The sequence below is a fragment of the Saccostrea cucullata genome, unplaced genomic scaffold (assembly GCF_032062105.1).
Source record: "Saccostrea cucullata isolate Sc308-1 unplaced genomic scaffold, CSIRO_AGI_Scuc_v1 ctg1717, whole genome shotgun sequence".
NCBI classification, from domain to species: Eukaryota; Metazoa; Mollusca; class Bivalvia; order Ostreida; family Ostreidae; genus Saccostrea; species Saccostrea cuccullata.
This window is the reverse complement of record NW_026918318.1, coordinates 86,790-105,773: the sequence shown is the minus strand read 5'-3', so window position 1 is coordinate 105,773 and position 18,984 is coordinate 86,790. Positions and strand designations below refer to the sequence as shown.

Below are 18,984 nucleotides of genomic sequence, written 5' to 3'. Positions count from 1 at the left end.
TAAGCATCAAAAATGCCTTTAAAAATATGCAATACAAAACTTTTACTGTTCAATTTTTTAAAATTCCTCATTTCATTCAATGTGTGCTACCAAGAATGAGTGTGCACTTTAAAGGCAATAAATATTCGTTAAGAAAAACTAAATAATGAATTTTTCATCATTACTTCTTTCATCTTAAAAATCGGTCTAAGCATTTCACATAAATAAATGTTAATTACTTTTCTAAATGTTCAATTGCAATTTTCTAGGTATCGGCTTTTGTGAATAAGAGGCACTTTTGCTATCAAATTATAGCGTTTATTAAAAAAAACAACATAAAAACACAACATCTGCCAAGGAAACATTAAACGCAACTGAAATGGATCGTGTTCGATTTACGTGAACTTTTCATATGTCATGTGACAAAGCAATTCAAATCCAATTTATCACGTGAGCACCAAAACTACATTCAATATGTAATAAATTCTCATTAAACGGGAAGTAGTTATCAAAACATTCTTAAATGGTTCAAAAGTGTTCCGTTTTGAGTGGAAGAACTTATTCTACATATGGACATTGCTTGTGGGATAAATTTATGTTTGACGATAACATTTTGCCACCTGAAAATCTCCTAAGTTATTATTTGATGATCTAGAGATCCAAACACTCTTAAGAATGCCTTCAGAAGCACGTGTCTTAACAAAAAGAGAGCAAATAAAAAGCTGAACATCGCTAATTGACAGGAATCAGTGGTTGCTACCACCCCGTGCCTGTTCTTTGCCCCTTTTTTATTGGTTTAAGATAAACATACTATTAAAGCAAAATTGATTCAACTTCCTGTTTCAAAAAAAAGACAAAATATATATTACAAGGATCTTTGTTGACGATAACTGGACTATTATTGCTTTCATCTGACAGGGAACGCTAAAACAAAATTCTAATTCTCTGTTAAATGTATTCATATCTACTTTCCTTAAGGAAATTTTTTATATTTTTTATGCAGAATTTATGTACAAATTTTTGTTTTTGTCCTGTCTGTCTGTCTGTTTGTCTGCAAACTTTAACATTCGCCATAACTTTTGAACCATGAACGAAATAGACTTCATATTTGGTATGCCTACTCCACTTATGAAGCTCTTTTAAATGACACCAAGATCAATTACCTTGTGACCTTGACTGTGACTATATGCTAAAAATAGGGGTTTTTTTGCAAACTTTAACCTTTGCCATAACTTTTGAACCATAAAAGATAGAGACTTCATATTTGGTATACATAAAACACTTATTAAGCTTTTTAAAAAGACACCATGGTCAATGACCTTGTGACCTTGACTGTGACCTATACGCTAAATATAGCTTTTTTGACGGCAAACTTTAACCTTCACCATAACTTTTGAACGAAGAAAGATAGAAACTTAATATTTGGCATGCATACTCCACTAATGAAGTCCTTTCACATGACACCAAGGTCAATGACCTTGTGACCTTGACTTTGTCTTATATGCTAAAAATAGCTTTTTTGAACCTTCACCCTAACTTTTGAACCATGAAAGAGAGAGACTTCATATTTGGTATGCATACTTCAAATGACACCAAGATCAATTACCTTTTGACCTTGACTGTGACCTTTTATGCTAAAAATATGTTTTTCGAATTTGTTGCCGCCGGGCGCATTGTGTTTCACAAACACATCTTGTTACATATAAAATGACATGAAAGTTCCATACTTTCACTTTCCATATCTTGGCAATATACACATTTCCGCTTCTTGAAATGTAAGATAAGATGTTCATTTCTTTTTCAACACTTGCATTCCTAATCTTTTATTTTAAAACTGCACTAAGGATCTGATTGTACCTTCTTATTAGAAATACTTCTAACAAGGAGTGCAAATGTTCACTAGTAAAACCTCCGCTCTGATGTGATTTTTTGCTTTCGAAAGCAAGGGACATTATTCTTTTGGGTCCGTCACAAAATCATTAACCTTGCCCATAACTTTTGATTTAGTGGAGCTCTGACTTTTATATTTCACATGTGTATTCCTTGTGACAAGACCTTCTTTTGGGTACCACCAAGTTTGACCCTTTTTACACAAACATTTTAAACTTTTACTTTGACCATAACTTTTGAATTATATATGCTAGGGCTTTCATATTTCACTTGTATATTGTTTGTGGCAAGATCTTTCATTGGATACCAACAACTATGACCTTTTGACCTTGACGATTTCCGTTATTGTGAAAAACCTTTAACTTTTGCCATAACATTTGAACGGCAAGGGCTAGGGCTTTCATACTTCACATGTGTAATCCATGTAAGTAGACCTTTCATTGGATATCAAGAACTTTTACCTTGACCTTGGAGTTTGACCTCCTTTTTAAAATCTTTAACATCAATGGCCATAACTTTTGAACGGTAAGGGCTAGGGTCCCACACTTCATATATCCAATACTTGTAACAAAACCTTTCCTAAGAAACCAACAACTTTGACCTCGGAATTTGTCCTACCTTTCAAAAACTTATCCTTGGCCATAACCTTTGGAAAGGTGGTGCTAGTGCTTTGCATTTAAGAAAAACTCAGTGTTTCACAATCAGATAGGGCTTTCATATTTGACAAGTGCATCACCTGTTAAAGTATTTCAATATATTTAATTTGTGCATATTTTTAAAAAAAAATTAGCTTTGTTAATTTCACAATGACATATGATAGGGCTTTATAACACAATATGTCATTAAAAAAAATGTGCACCAAAAACATGTTAAAGCGGGGGACCATTTCTTTGAATTTGCATTGTACCCTCTCATGATTTTTATGCTAGACCCCTTATCACTTGCCTAAACAAAGTGTGCTTATTTCAAGCATCTGTAAAAAAAATATTGTTTAACGTCCCTCTCGATAATTTTTCACTCATATGACATATGATAAGGGCTTCAAATTTAACACAATGTGTCATAAAAATTTTTTATCGTGCCAGCGCCTACTGTGACACGCAAAAACAGATCCGAAAGCGAGGGACTTTCACTTCTTTGAATTTGGCGAAGGAACAGTCACTCATATTTTTATATAGGTTTACGCGGCGCCGCGAACGAGAATTGAACCTTATCACTTGCCTAAACAAAGTGTGCTTAAATTTCAAGCATCTGTAATGAGAAAGTTGCTGAGAAAACTGTGACGATTCTTTATCTACTGTACAGAGAGAAGCACAGAAAAACAAGAAGTTGATATCTTTAAAAAAAATTAATCCATTATCTAACACACCTACATAAAAAGAGTAGTAAAATTTCAACTATGTACAGGTGAAGTGCTTAAAAGTTAGACTTTTATTCGGCGCTTGGGGTAAGTTTGATCAATGAGGTTCTTTATTGTACCAGCACTTGTCGTGACAAGGCTTCGGCTTTTAAAGTCTTATCTAAATGACCTGCAACTTTAACTTCGAAGTGCCAGACGCTTGGTACCTATTTTTTAAACGTCTTAGGTCAGTCATGGCCGAGGTTCGAACGCATGACCTTCCGATCACGGGTCCCCTGAGTGGTGCAGTGGTTAGAGCGTCTGCTCTAGAGTCGCGAAGTAAAGAGTAAATCCTTACGTCGCAGGTTTGAATCCCACTGTAGGACGTGGAGACCGATCCTTTGGATGAGACCGTATAAGCCGAGGTCCCGTGTCAGAAGGTGCTGGTACAAAAAACTCCCTCACTGCTCAATGGACCTCAGTGCCGAGCACAGGACAAAATTTGCAGCTCTCCACCGGCAAGTGGTTGCGTCTCCATATGACTGAAAAAAATTTGAAAGGGACGTTAAACAGCGTACAATCAATCAATCAATCCGATCACGGAGCGAGCGCTCTACCAAGTGAGTTACCGGGACATTGCTCTAAAAGTTTGTCTTTTAGTTTATTATATATTTATATGGATATACTTACCACACTTATCATCCAAAATGGAGGTATTGCGTGCATTTAATGGTAACGCAATGTCGCTCAAAATTGAACTGCGTAAAAATACACTGCAAGTCATCATCCTAAGAATTCCCATGTTGAACTCATTGAGTATTCCCCATTTCCTAAAACGTTAGACCTCATCTTTAAACTTAGTGTTCGACTTTTTGGGTTGTCAATTTTAACCTTCGTAACTTTTGAACCATAAGAGATAAGATTTCATATTTAGACTAATAAAGTTCTTTCACCCAACTTTATTTTTTTCGATTTGGCCATAACTTTTGAACTATAGGAGATAGGGACTTCATATTTGGTTTGCCTACTATCTCATCTATTTCATGTTTGAAATTTAGTGTAGAAAATCTGTGGTGTATACAGAGTTACAAGTTATCTTTGGATCAACGAAAAGAACACACAATGCATTCATCTTTTCCATGCGAACTAAAGACCATGGATAAAGAGTTTATACATCACACCTACTCCTTGAATTGCACTTATACACGAACATGATTTTCAATCAATCCTTATTCTGATATACGTGTCTAGAGAAAGAAATGATTACGTGAATTTTATATCTTGTTTAACTACTTCTTACCTGTTCCCTGAAATGTAGAAAAAGACCTTCATTAAACCTGAAATCAAAGATTATCAGGTATAGCCTAGAAACTTGTTCGTGAAAATTATATATTAGTCTCAGGGGATTGCAGATATATTCATGTAAATGGTTTTTCTACGTTTTGAAATTTATTTTTGCATACTCAGTTTCTGTAGACGTTTATACTGAAGATGTTAATATCATTCTTGTATCAAATTCTGATGAGAAGCTGGTTACAGTGAGTCGAAACAGGACTCTTCTGCCTTCTAGCCATCAATAAAAGAATGACCTGATTAGAGGAATCGCGCAATATACAATCAGAAGCGTCTTAATATTACGTCCCTTTGCAGTTTCTCGGTAGACTTGGTGTTGTCCTCTCAGAAATCTAATGAATCCTTTACTACGCAGACTCCGAACTGGTACATCACGTTGAGGTCACAGGGCAAATGCTCAAGTGTCAAACAAGAACATATAACATTTGCCTGTTCAGTACCTTGAGATTCCTTGCTTGTCAAATATACATGTATCAAATTTGATACACTGGTAATCCTTAAGGAGAAGATGACCTATTTTTATTTGGAAGTCAGAAGGGTTGAGTTAAAGTTTCAATTTACTCTGGACATCATTCAATATTTAAGGAACTCTTCTTGACGGACATCAAACTTTGTACACTAGTAAATGTTCCGTTTGAGAAGATATCGAGGTCGAGAATTCCAAAGGCAATTCTGTACTCTATACAAGTCAACTTATAAGACAACTTATAACTCAATACATAAGAAAGCATTGTCCGCTCAGTATTTTTAAGAGCCCTTTGCGTCACCGACACCAACTTAGATAACGGTTCCCTCTAGTTGGGGCTCTTAAAAATACTGCCCTCTAAGAGGTAATTGTTCTCTAATAGTATCATGGCCACAGATCAATTGACAAACTTCACTGGACATAAGAAAACACCCTCCACTTTAGCTGCAGAACTGTAGCTCTCTGAAACCAGAAGTCTCTGTCGAGACTGAAGCTCTACTGGTCTGTACTTATAGCAAAGGAAGGGAAAAGTACTTTAGCAGTTGGGAATTGAAATTTTATAACAGCAATAAATAGAATAATGATCCTTGATTAAGTCTCTTTATGTTCTTAGTGTAGTCTACTTGCATGCCGCATTATATTATAATCAGACTAAAACTGTATTTGGAGTAGCATTTTGAGAGTATTTAACAGAAATTTCTATCTTTAGTAACCAAGGCAATAATGTTCATCGAAGTCAAAGACCAATGAGCAGAATTGTGTATCTTAGTGTAGTCTACTTGTGTGCCAAGTTATATTGAAATCAAACCAAAACTGTAGGAGACGTAGCATTTTGAAAGAATTTCACAGAAATTTCTATTTTTTAGTAGCCAAGGCAACACCGTTCATCAAAATCAATCAGAAGTCTCTGTCGAGACTGTAGCTCTATTGGTTTATACTTAAAACAAAGGAAGAGAAAAGTAGCAGTTGGGATTTGAAACTTTAAACCAGCAATAAATTGAATCAAAGTACTGAGACAGTACTGAAAGACGGGGTCAAAATATTTTCATGCCAGATTTTTTTAACGAGTTTTGATAGTTTTTTAATAAACATACTAAAGACAAAACTGTGAATAATATATATTTGCGTTTTTCATTTAATTTGAGGTAGGAATTTCAATAATTGCTAAGTCTTGAAACCTTTTTAAACTGTCCGAATTTCACCTGGTCCGAATTAATATTTTTCCGGAAGTAAACAATGGATGATGCGTACGCAGTCGTAATACTACGCAGAAGAGTACTTTGTTTACTAGTGTGTTTTACAATTAATATTTTGAGTTTACATTTACAGAATGCTTCAACAATTTGATTTAGAAAAAAGGTTATATCACTTCCTTCAGTTTGATACAGAATGTTTATATTTTGATCAAAACTATTCCTGCACTCTTTGATATAGCGTAGATTTACTTCATGTGTTATCACCACGGCTTCCGTTTTGAGGGCTTTGACAGTAAACTAATAGACGGGGTCACGTGACCACGTGACCCCGTCTAAAAATGATCCTTGCCGCTCATCAAAATAAAAACCGATGCACAGAATTATGTATCTTTGTATGTTAGTCTTCTTGTGTGCCAAGTTATATTGAAATCGGACCAAAACTGTAGGAGGAGTAGCATTTTGAAAGCATTTCACAGAAATTTCTATTTTTTTAGTAACCACAGCAACACCGTCCACCAAAATCAAAAACCGATGCACAGAATTATTTATCTTAGCGTAGTCTACATGTACTTGTGTGCCAAGTAATATTGAAATCAGACCAAAACTGTAGGAGGAGTAGCATTTTGAAAACATTTCATAGGAATTTCTATTTTTAGTAACCACGGCAACACCGTTCATCGAAATCAAAAACCGATATACAGAATTACGTATCTCGTGTAGTCTACTTGTGTGCCAAGTTATATTGAAATCAGACCAAAACTGTAGGAGGAGTAGCATTTTGAAAAATTGTTTACAGACGGACGGACGGACGCCGGACGCATTACTATCGCATAAGCTCTTCTGGTCTCTGACCAGTAGAGCTAAAAATATAGATTGTCAGACCGAAGAGCTACGATGCCACTCGTTGAAAAAACTGTATATTCATTGCGCACAAAAATGCGCTCTGTTTTGGATTAATTCTTCCAAATTTTTACCTCAATTGCAAAAAGCTAGATTTAAAATAAAGTCATTACTCCTCTACGTAGTTTGCATCTGTACGAAGCGCGTTTGACCGAATTAACTTGCAAACCAAGATGGCAGTATAAATAGGTGAAATTTTCGATGATCTCAATTTCAGGACCAGGAGGGATATTAAAAACAGTAATAAGGAATGTTTTGTTGTGGAAACAGCGAAAGAATTCGTTAGGAACACACGGTTAGTAATATTTGAGATGATGGGTTTAAAAACTTCGAGAAACGGCGCACTTTTTGTGCGCAATAAATACACAGTTTTTTTTCAACGGGTGGCACTGTAGCTCTCCGGTCTGTCAATATATATCTTTTTGGAGAGCTACAGTTCTGCAGCTATGTCTAATTATGTGTTGAGATACCATTTGCGTCACAGACATAAGAACTTTCAGCACCGGTACCCCCTTTACATGAGTAAATGATCCCCACGCTTTTGCAAGACTGGATTTAAAAAAGACAAATATTTTTCTTTGCCTGATAGAAGCCAATCTGAGTATTGTGATTGGCCTTTCCAAGATAAGCCATATTCTTCCACTATCTTAATAAATATTTTCAAATTGAGAATTTTTTAAATACTGCAATAAAGGGGCATGTATTTTGTTGAGAATGTTTCTTATTTGATTGATAGATTTTAATATAAATTCTAAATTGCTGAACATTCAAATATTATTATTCTTTAAATTTATCAACTCTGGATGGTTTTCTTTGATCATTTTTCACACGGAAATGATATTGTTTTAAATTTATTAAAGTATACTTTGATGTTCTTCAACAATGTATTCATCCTTCTGCAAATATCTGCTTGCATGGTCACATTTCTGGTACATGTACACGAAAGACTGAAAACATTGATCTAACAAGGTAGAAATTTGTTATGGTCCAGCATCTAAAACAAAGCCTTGAGAGATCGATGTAGACTTTATGGAAGACAGCAAAGAAATCTTTTGGATTTAGAACTTCATCTTTTCAAAGGCTTTAAAATCCAATAAATGAAGGACCCAGTCAGCAAAAAGATATCACTACAAGACTCGATACACATTGATGTTACAACGCATTGCATTTGTTGAGGAGTTCAATTGATGCTTGCCTTTTGAAGCACTTCCAAACGTGACACATCAGTACTCAATCGACAGGAAAATCTACATAATGACGTTAAATTCAATAAATTGAAGGACTTTGGGTTAGTCTGCAAGTTAAAACGTCTTCATTTTCTTTATTTTTGAAATACTGCTACAAATGTTACAAGTAATTTTTTTTTCTCCTTGTACAGTTAAGTCTAAATGAACAGAGTACTCATTTCTCTTCACAAAGATAACAATGATTAGATAAAAGCCTCAGAAATAGATACCATTTTTGGAAGAACTTGGATGAGTGTAATTGTTCTTGGCCTCTTTGCGCCTTGACAGAGCCATCATACAAGATAGAATATTAGTGGACATGATGGATTTTTGGTTGGGTATCTAATGGAGGGTGATGAGTGTAATTTACATAATGTCTATGTAAACTGACGATAATATATATTGTATAAAGTTTTCTTTTGTCGATTCAGAATTTTTGAAGCCGCGGGCTACGAGGGAGAGCAAAGATGCACATGTAGGTAACTATTTAGAAAGTGCTACTGGACTACTGCATATACGATTGGCTATGCGCTTATCCGGGAATCGATAAACCTAGAGGTAATCCGTAAACACTTGTATATCAGAAAGACTCTGATAGTATTTGAATTATATAATTGTAAGCAACAGCGATATTCGCCGAGAATTTTCAACAATATATTGCTATCGCCTATTCTACTCGGAAATCTTTAAAATTATTTTTAAAGACTTTTCTCTGTTTGCAGAAGAAACAAAGAGGTGCGGCTTGCTGAACTGAACAGAAGCCCGTTCTAAGAAAATGGAATTTTAAGATATGTGATTTTTTGTGCGATTCATTTTATCCAAAGCGCGATTTTCTGGCGAATACTAAGTTTCATACACTGTTATCCATCTTGGACGTTTGCATTCAAAGAGTAAATCTGAGCACTGACGCATAACACTCTCAAGGTAAGATTTATTTTTATTTGATTATATATATAAGCAATATATTGCAAAGCAATCACTTTTCAAATTCTTGTCTTTAAAAACAATAATTTTTCTGACAGTTTGCATGTTCATGATGGTAAAAATAATGTACCGGTTTTTTTTTAATACAAGAGAAAATACCGCCGAGCATGTTTTGTAACAGTTCTAAAAAATATCTCAGTTTTAATATTTATTTATTGGGATTTTTTGCTGATGAAAGATCAAATTTACAGACTTCTCAGTAGTATTTTGTTATCATTGTGTGTGGTGTTTTATTCTAAGCGAAAAAAATGAATGCTAGCCTATCACGTGACTTTCTTGGAAAGTAGTATATTGGATTGTACTTTCAACGACAGATTTTATTCTATTCATCAGAAGTGCTAACCAAACCCTCGCCATGTGAATATTGCTCGCCAAATAGAATCAAACCTTAAAGGTTGCGTTTCCTCAAGTAGCTTGTTGTCTTGCTGTGGGTTATTTGCACAAGGGTGAGGCTCCGGTTAAGGCCTGCAGACGTATGATAATAAAAAGTACTTAAGGCAAAAGAGATTTCTTTTTACCCATGTTCGTGCTTAATGTAAAAGAAATCATATTCAATAATTCCATTTAATTATTATCTTTGTGAGGACATTCTACAAATATATATACTTCACCGGATGATGCTTTTTATTAACAAATGCAACGTATTGACATAAATAATCAAGATTTGTAAGAGCATACAACATTTAAGTACTTATTATTATTATTATTATTCATTTATTCCTAAACGATGAGGAAAAAAAAATAAAAATTGGCTTCGGATTCAACTTGAACAGTGCTAAGATCGTATAGTCAACAATAGGTGTTCATTACACAGTAAGTTGTTTGTAAAGCCAATGTATTTTTTTTTATTTAAAGTCAAAAGGCTTATTGTGCACTTAACTTAATGGAAATTCCTTTCTGCATAATTTAAAAAAAAAGTCATCTCCAAAGCCACATTACATAATTATCAAAGAGATTTTTAGTTGAAAGGGCGCTCAATACTATCCACACTTGCATGTTTTTTAAACACTATAAAGAAAATAGTAAGTTGGGTTATGAAATATTTCTGTCGAATAGCAGTTTTATAGAAACTATGGTTAAGTACTAGTATTGTATTTATTTTTCAATTTCAATTTTTTGTGGTCTCTTTTATCTTCAAACAGAATAAAGACAGTATCAGAGAGAGAGGGAAAACTTTATCGAGAAACCAAATATTCAAATGCAAAAGTCCTGGCGTTGTGTTAAATTGAGCGATGCTTTTGTTAAAAAACTTGTTTCATTTGGAAGCATTCCAGTATCTTTCGAGGGCTTGAAATTACTAAGTCATCATATAATCATTACGTTTGATAAAATAATACAGATGAAAAAGTCTTCCATCGATTTTTTTAAAAGTAACTACCGTTATTAAAATCTTTGATGCACCAGTTAAAGGCAATTCCTTGATTACATTCTTGCCTGGACTTCAATGACGAAAATCTAATGTATCCAAGAACATTTTTTTTTTCATTTCATCCCATTTCCAAATTCCTTCGCTGAAACTCACTTTAAATCAATATTTTGAATTTCAAACATTAAAAAGTGGGAAAATTCGAATTTTATTGAATCAATATTTACATCTCATACATTGCTATTTTTGTTCAGTTTACATAGATGCTTCTACTATCTTTATGACTTTCATATTTTTGGAATTAAATTTAGCTATGCTGTTTACCAATTCAATCGTTAAATTTTAATAAAAGTTATTTATCGACCATGATGAAAAGAGAGTGATATTGTAAAACAAACTGTCTGCCCTCAAATAAACTCAAGCTGTATACTCTCTGTCGCTTCAAAATAAATATCTGCGTTAATTCAACTCTTCATCAGGGAACAGGTAGCTGAGCCCACATTAGGAACTATTGACATCGGGGATCATTATATCTGCTGATAATTGAATAATCCAGTGCTCTCCTGTCAGTCCTTTTGTAAATTGGATAATAATTCCACCTACGAAATATTTAATAGCTGACAGGGTATAGCTACTGAAGAATAGAGCTTCCACGACAGAGCAAATTATACTGTTTATGCGCCATGTTCTTACCTAATAGATCGACAGCTGCAAATCGAATCTGTGTGGTGTGTTATCAAATCTATGCTCCCTTTTTATCGCCAAATTTTATTAGCTTCTACAGTGATTTCTTAGAGGGGGTCGATATCCTTAGATTTTTTTCTTCTTTTAACACTTTGGTTTATACAACGAGAGGAGGTAAACCAGTGGCTCCGTTTTCATTGTAAAATTACTGTGCCGCTAAACTAATAGTGCACGGGAAAATGCATGTTAGAAATTATAAATGCAACTGATAATGGCAATTATGTGTAAAACAATTCTTGAGACTTGATAAGAAAATCTATACTTTCCATTAATTCAAAAAGGACTAATAACGAGAAGTTCTAAATTATGTCATTTTCTTTGCACGGAAATCGGTTTATGTGAAACAAATATTTCTACATTGAAACGGACCAACAGCACTTCATGTTTGTTGGTTATCAGTTTACTTTATTAGCTATTTCACCGAAAACATTATGAACAAAGTAATCTGGACCATGCTTGATTTGTAAAAGAACAACCATTTCTTATTTTTGGTGATCAAACTTCATGATAAATTATCCCACGTTTCTACCTGTCGTTAATGTCCTTTGCACACCCAACATCCTAGATAGTGATTCCTTATAATTATAGTTAATGTGAAATAAAAGTGCAATTATATAAAATCGAAAATGCTATCTAACGTAACACTATTCCTATATATAAACAATTTTAAAGTAACGTTTCTTGTAGTTGCATTATAATATTACAGAGGACATCACAGTGTTTTTTTTCTCGCGGATTTGTTGTTCATTAGCTTAACAAAAAAAAAAAACAAAAAAAAAAAGGATGCAATTATGTGACATATGTAAACTTAACTTTTGCTAGAAATATCTGTCATTTTCACTGTACTTTAATATAAGCCTCCAGCAACAATCATATATAAATGTTTCCCCCGCACTTGTCACTAGTCACTTAAAAACATACTTTCTATGGTAAAAAAAAAATTGGTAATTGAATATATTTTATTGGAAATTGAAAATTTTAATTTCATAGGAATTATTATTATTTTTATTATTATCATTATTATTTTTTTTTTAGAAAATCGCATCAGATTTGAATTTCTCCAGTAATCAACAAAAATACGTACTTATCAGTTTGGCATATACACGTTAGTACCTTCTTTTCAGCTCACGCTTGAAAAGTGGGGGATAAATTTGGGTTTGTCCGTCCGTCCGTCCGTCCGTCCGTCTTTCTGTCTGTCTGTAACGCTTTCGTTTCCACACGATATCTCGAGAACCCTTTGAGCTTTTGCAATGAAATTTTGCATAGCAACTCCCTATGGACTACAGAAGACCCCTATTGATTTTGAGGTCAAAAGGTCAAAGGTCAAGGTCATAAATAAGCAAATTCTGTCTGTTAAAACACTTTCAAGAACCACTGCCAGACGAGATCAAACTTATGAACCATTTGAGCTATTGCAATGAAATTTTATATAACAACTCCCTGTGGCCTAATGAAGACCTCTATTGATTTTGAGGTCAAAAGGTCAAAGTTTTACATAGAAATATATATTCTGTCTTTGTGTAAACCTACTACCATTTCATGGAAAGCTGATATTTATATGAAGATTTTGGTCTTATGTAATTTAATTTTATACCAAAACTCCCTAGGGTCTCTCGCCCCTCTCCACAATAGCCCCGCCCCAAGTTTTACATAGAAATATAGTATTACATGTAAAAATTTTTAGAGCAGGGGCATGCCAGGAGAGTTAAACTTATATAAAAGCAGGTTCTCGGCGGACTTTATGTTCTTATTACATTATTAGAACTGATTAATAAAGGCTAAATAGATCATACACCATGGATTGTGTAAAATTTTTAGAATATATATATGAAAACACGAATATATACAATGTGACTTCAATTCTGCATATACTTCACAGTGCGTAAAGCGATTCCGTGGTCTAGTGGTTATGTCTCTCGCTTCAAGTTATTAAAGGTCATGACCTCCTCGGTGGATCCTACAATTTTTTTTTAAATACTTTTTTTTTTACATATGAAATATAAATGAAAAATTTATTATATAAAATCATCATTACAGTGTGATAAATATTCCATATAAAAAAATCTTCTATACACATAATAAAGAATAAGCAATCAAATCTTTATATGCATATTGACATACATGTACATGTATTTAATAATTCTACAAATTCAGTTAGGGGGATTCGACTTTTTCCCAAAGCGGGGGACACGAATTCTCTGAATTAGCTTGTTTTTTTCTTATCGATTTGAGGTATCTACCGGTAATCTTTGCCTTCAGTTAACACTCTCTGAAGGAATTGAACCTCCTGAAGATTTATCAATTTTTCTCTTTCTCCCTCTCTCTCTCTTTCTTTCTCTCTCTCTCTCTATATATATAGTATTCATTTAAGCTAATAAAGTAATAATGCTTTTGTATGTCCTTTTCATAATAAACGGATTAAATTTCAAAATTGAAATCGCCTTTTCATATTCAACATATTCCTGAAATGTTTCAATAATTTCAAGAGTTTCGAAGTGTGAATCAAAACCATGCATCAAAAACACAATGGAATTGTATTCTGCTTTTAATCCCAACGTGCTATTGTCCTAGTCCCTATTCATATTTTTGATTTCGACTTCCGTCTATCATCCTGGATATTTGTAGAGCTATATGTGTTTTCATCGCAAGATAATGACTGCTTTGCATTGCTGCTGGTTCCAAATACGGCCCTCTCTATTTTGCCACACATGGGATTTAAAAGCAGCAATGACACGCTCATTATATTATCTTCTCAGCATATCTCGAAGTTCCATGCTAAAGAAAATGGTAGATTTATTTGGCATGTTTACGACACATCAATCAATTTATACGGATCTGTAATGTATTGCCTTTGATTCCGTAGTTAATTTCTTCCTCGATTGTGAAAGGTTTTTTTTTAAAAGTCAATGAATGACATTTGTTCTCCTCTTCATAGGTTTATCATGTTGTAAATTTTTAATTTACTAGGGGGAGGTAAATGCAAAATTTACAACATAACATGATAAGTTATTTTTTCTGTAAGATGTGGAAACAATTACTTTTATTTTTAGGGAGGGTGTAAACAATTAAAAATGCATTAATCTCACATATGGTTTTGATTTCTTGTCAAATTTCGTTTGATACTTCAAGTTACACAAACTAAACAACTTAGAGAGTATAATTTACTTTTGATCACGCAGGTATTCACGTTGAAAACTATTTCCGTGTCTCTCTCGCTTATGCGAATAAATATCACTGGACAAGATAATTCATACACACAAAAATAGAACTTGTAATCAATTTTATACTACCATCTCTTAAAATTAATTCTCACTTTACGGTGATCCAATTAAAAAAAAAATTCTTCAGAGCCACCTATATTTAAAAAAAAAAATATCATAAATATTTTGCCCCCCCCCCCCCCAAAAAGGTTTAAAAAATCTTGAGTAATTCGACCTAACATAAAAAACTATTTCATGGTAGCTGGAGCGCTGAATAGATTGCTTATATATATATACGACTTTTCCTTCTCATTATTAGGTTACTATACCAACCCTGAAACCCTCTTTAAAAGTCCTATTAACCCACCCCACTTTTGATCCGCACATGTCATTCTTGCTTATTATAGAAACAGATAAAAACTTTTCCCCCCTTTTTTGTTCCCCTGTCTTAGGTCCTAAAGCTGGTATTAGTGATATGATAATGTCATCATAATGTTAGATTTATTTCTTGAAATACATGTATGAATACTTAATAATTTCAGAAGAATTAATCGTACGTAATTGATTTTAACATTTTTTTAACATAAAATTTTAAAGGCAGGGTCTTACAACTCTTGTGACTCGCCTATATATTGGGAAGTGGAGACTTTTCTATTCGTTTGCATAGAAGCCATATTGGAGCTACATGTAATTCTTTACCGAAATGACACTATGTAAAAGTTGCGACTCTCTTCGTGGCTTTTTGATTTCAAAATTCGAAGTGAGAATTCATTAATTTGATAAAGGAAAGGGCGCAGATTTTTTGCTGTTGAAGTACAAGTGTTTATTGCAAGTTCCCCTGATTAATTGGTGTATAGAATTGTCGTTATTTAGGGGGAAAGATAAATTACATGTGAACACAGTGATTTTGTACATTAGTCTGACCTACATATTCTATGCAAAAATATTTTTAGTCGTCAACTGTTAATTACGATATAACACTGACCGAGGCGTGAGGACAAAAATAATCAAAGGATACTAGCTATTAATTGAAATTTCTAGCAACCTATAGAATAGAAATTCAATCAGGAATGAACTATATTCCTTTCTCCGTATGATTAATTCCGAGGACGGGGTAGGCAGTTGAATCCACGCTAAGAAAAAGTGTACAGAAAGGGGACAAACGTTAAAGGGGCTTGGGGGTTGTGGCCATTTTTAGACGATTTTGGTCTCCTTTAGAAGAGTTCTATGTAAGGATATACTAAAATGTATGAAATTTTTCTTTGCCAAATGATGGTTGGCAGCTAAGGATATCATAACTAAAAAATTAAGTTATATCTGATGATTTATTTGTTGACCCCCAGCCTCCTTAAATCGGACTACAAAAGGCAATACATGTATTCATCGTCGGATACTCAATACCCATGGGTGATCCCGTTTATTTATCAACAATGGTCAAACTCGCCGAAAAATCGTCGTATGTGATGTATATACATACATTGGTCATCTGATTGGCTGCGGCACAAAGTCGCGATAGCAAATCAACGAATCAACGTTCACGTTACGTATGCTAAAACTTATTAAGTAGTTAACTGACATTGCTAATAAATCCACTGTGCTTTTGCAAGTTGAGAAAGGTACTCCCATATCAATTCTGACTTGTATTTAATGCCAATGACCTGTATGAATTGACCCTAATCGTTTTAAAATAAACTCTTATAACATTTTAAGTAGCGTCAAGATATTTACTATAAATAGCAAACTAATAAAAGTGTTTTCAAAATTGAAGAAAATTTCAGCACGGTTTTGATCTGCATATTTGGCCTATTTTGTTTTGACATGCCATCTTTTTGATATTTTTTCCTTATGATATTTTGATTGTCTTGTTTGATAGGTTCTTTTTTTCTAGCCATTATTGGGATCCGACATTATCATATTTTACTTGACTCAAAGATTTTCATCATCAGTGTTTCGACAACTTTCGTATACTTATGTGGTTATCAGTTTTAACAGGACTCAAACATAATTGAATTATTTATACGACTATATAGAATTTTTGGCCTTTAGTACAAATAAATCAGAAGAGTACTGTCTTTTTTTCATATATTTTAAACATCATCGGTACTTGAAAATTACCAATTTGTTTTTATTTTTTCTCAACCAAGTCCATTTTCATTTCTGCTTTTACAGATTATATTCATCTATATTACCTGTGTATATTTAAAGTATATATATATTATCAATGCTTAACTCTTTTATTGTTGAGGTCATATTCTGAACAAGTTGAGACCTGCATTGATACATAACTGATTGTGTAAAAATACCAGCTTAGCACATTTCTTCATTTTCATTACTTGCTTGATATATATCAGCAGTGCTTAACTCTTTGTTGTTGTAATATTTCCAATAAATACATTGTATACATAATTTCTTTTATTAAATTTGTTTTGAAAGGTGAAATTTATGCAAGCTCCCGCGTGACTGGAACTCATCACTTAATTTATAGCTGACTGGGGGGTTAAACCCATTCTGCGCTACGCCGTTACGCAACAATTTTGCAAAAAAAAAAAAAACAAACAAACAAACAAACAAACAAATAAAAAAAATCCCAGTTTATATTCACATTCATTGTTTATTTCAAAAGTACCATAGAAAATGAATGTGTCAATGTATGTATGTTGTAAATGTCTGATATGTACGGAAGCCCATTTAGGACCTATCAAAAAATAATTTTGAATTCGTTATAACGATTTTTAGAATTCGTTATAACGATTTTTAGCTCACCTGAGCTGAAAGCTCAAGTGAGCTTTTCTGATCACATTTTGTCCGGCGTCCGTCTGTCTGTAAACTTTTCACATTTTCGACTTCTTCTCAAGAACCGCTGGGCCAATTTCAACCAATCTTGCCACAAAGTATCCTTGGGTAAAGGGGATTCAAGTTTGTTCAAATGAAGGGCCATAAATGGCCGATCAAAGTTTTACATAGTAATATATAGGAAATTTCTTTAAAAATCTTCTTCTCAAGAATGACAAAGCCATAGTTCTATGGAAAGCCAACGGGTTCAGAATTCCAAGTCTGTAATTCTTAAAATGTACACATGTAAACCTGAATTTGTTAATTGTAAATCTAAATTTCATATTAATCTGTCAATAGTACTTTCACAATTTGTTAGTTGTTACTATCCATGCGTAATTTGATAAAATCTAAATGCAAGTTTTGCCGATGCTCTCATGTAATTCGTAGACTTACGAATTGTTAACTTGTGAAATGTAAATTGTACTTTCGTGATTTGTAAATTATGCAAGCTTGCATTATGCTAACACCTATTAAGACGAAAGGGACGCTATAAGGGTGGAAGGTTAATTCGTGTCTTAACAATTTTCCCCAATGCGTCCAGCAATGCACCAGAACTGAAGATCATTGACGCGGCTGGCCCAGGATAGACAAAGAGTGGAGAAAGTTCGCTGCTGCCCCACACACCACAGGATGAAGGACGACAATGATGATGGATGCGTCCTACCAGGCAAATATATAAAGAAAGGCTGATGAAACGCTTATAAATAAATTAATTTCATCTGTCTTTAAGACTGTTTGTAAATAATAATGTATTAGCAGGGGTATACTCTAGTAAAAACTCCCAACAATCCTGAATAATTTTCGAATTTAACATCAATTTTTTAAAAGCATTTTCTGTAATATTACTGGGCAGTGGCAGATTCGGCAGGAGGGGGTTGGGGGTTATAGAGGTCAGGACCCCCTCGGATTTTCGATAATGAATTTTATACAGTAAAACAATTAAGACATAACCTTTGATACCCCTTTTAGGAGTTATGGGTCCTTTAGATAAGTAGAAGAGTCATATAAACGCATTTATGATAAGGTTGTCTGATGCCCTCTTTCGTCTTAATATGCAACCTTGCATAATATACGAATCACGCAAGTACATTTCCTAAGTTGACAAATCGCAAGTCTACGAATTACACGTGATCATTGACATAACTTTCATTTACATTTTTACACTTTTCAAGTTATGTTGGATAATTTACAATTAACAAATTGTGAAAAAACAATTGACAAATTATGAAATTAAGAATTTACAATTTAAAAAATCAGGTTTGCATGTATACATTTTAAGTTACAGAGTTGGAATTTTGAACCCGTTGGCTTTCCATATAATTCATCATATATATACATATATATATATATATATATATATATATATATATATATATATATATATATATATATATATATATATATATATATATATATATGAAAGCATCCTCAGGTAGTGCAGATTCAAATTTGTTCAAATCATGACCCAAGTGGTAAGGCGGGGCCACAATGGCTGATCAAAGTTTT

At 33.5% G+C, this 18,984-nt stretch overlaps 1 protein-coding gene across 2 annotated transcripts in view; it reads left to right on the top strand.

Moving 5' to 3' along the window:
* The first annotated feature begins 8,890 nt into the window (after positions 1-8,890).
* The window catches only part of LOC134263053 (allatostatin-A receptor-like), a 72,134-nt gene continuing 62,040 nt past the window's right edge, over positions 8,891-18,984 (top strand). The window contains exon 1 of one of the 2 annotated variants that reach the window (XM_062745386.1): positions 8,891-9,273. The gene's annotated coding sequence lies outside the window, so the exon portion shown is untranslated. The remainder of the gene's footprint in view (positions 9,274-18,984) is intronic. The other variant, XM_062745372.1, reaches the window with a different exon arrangement.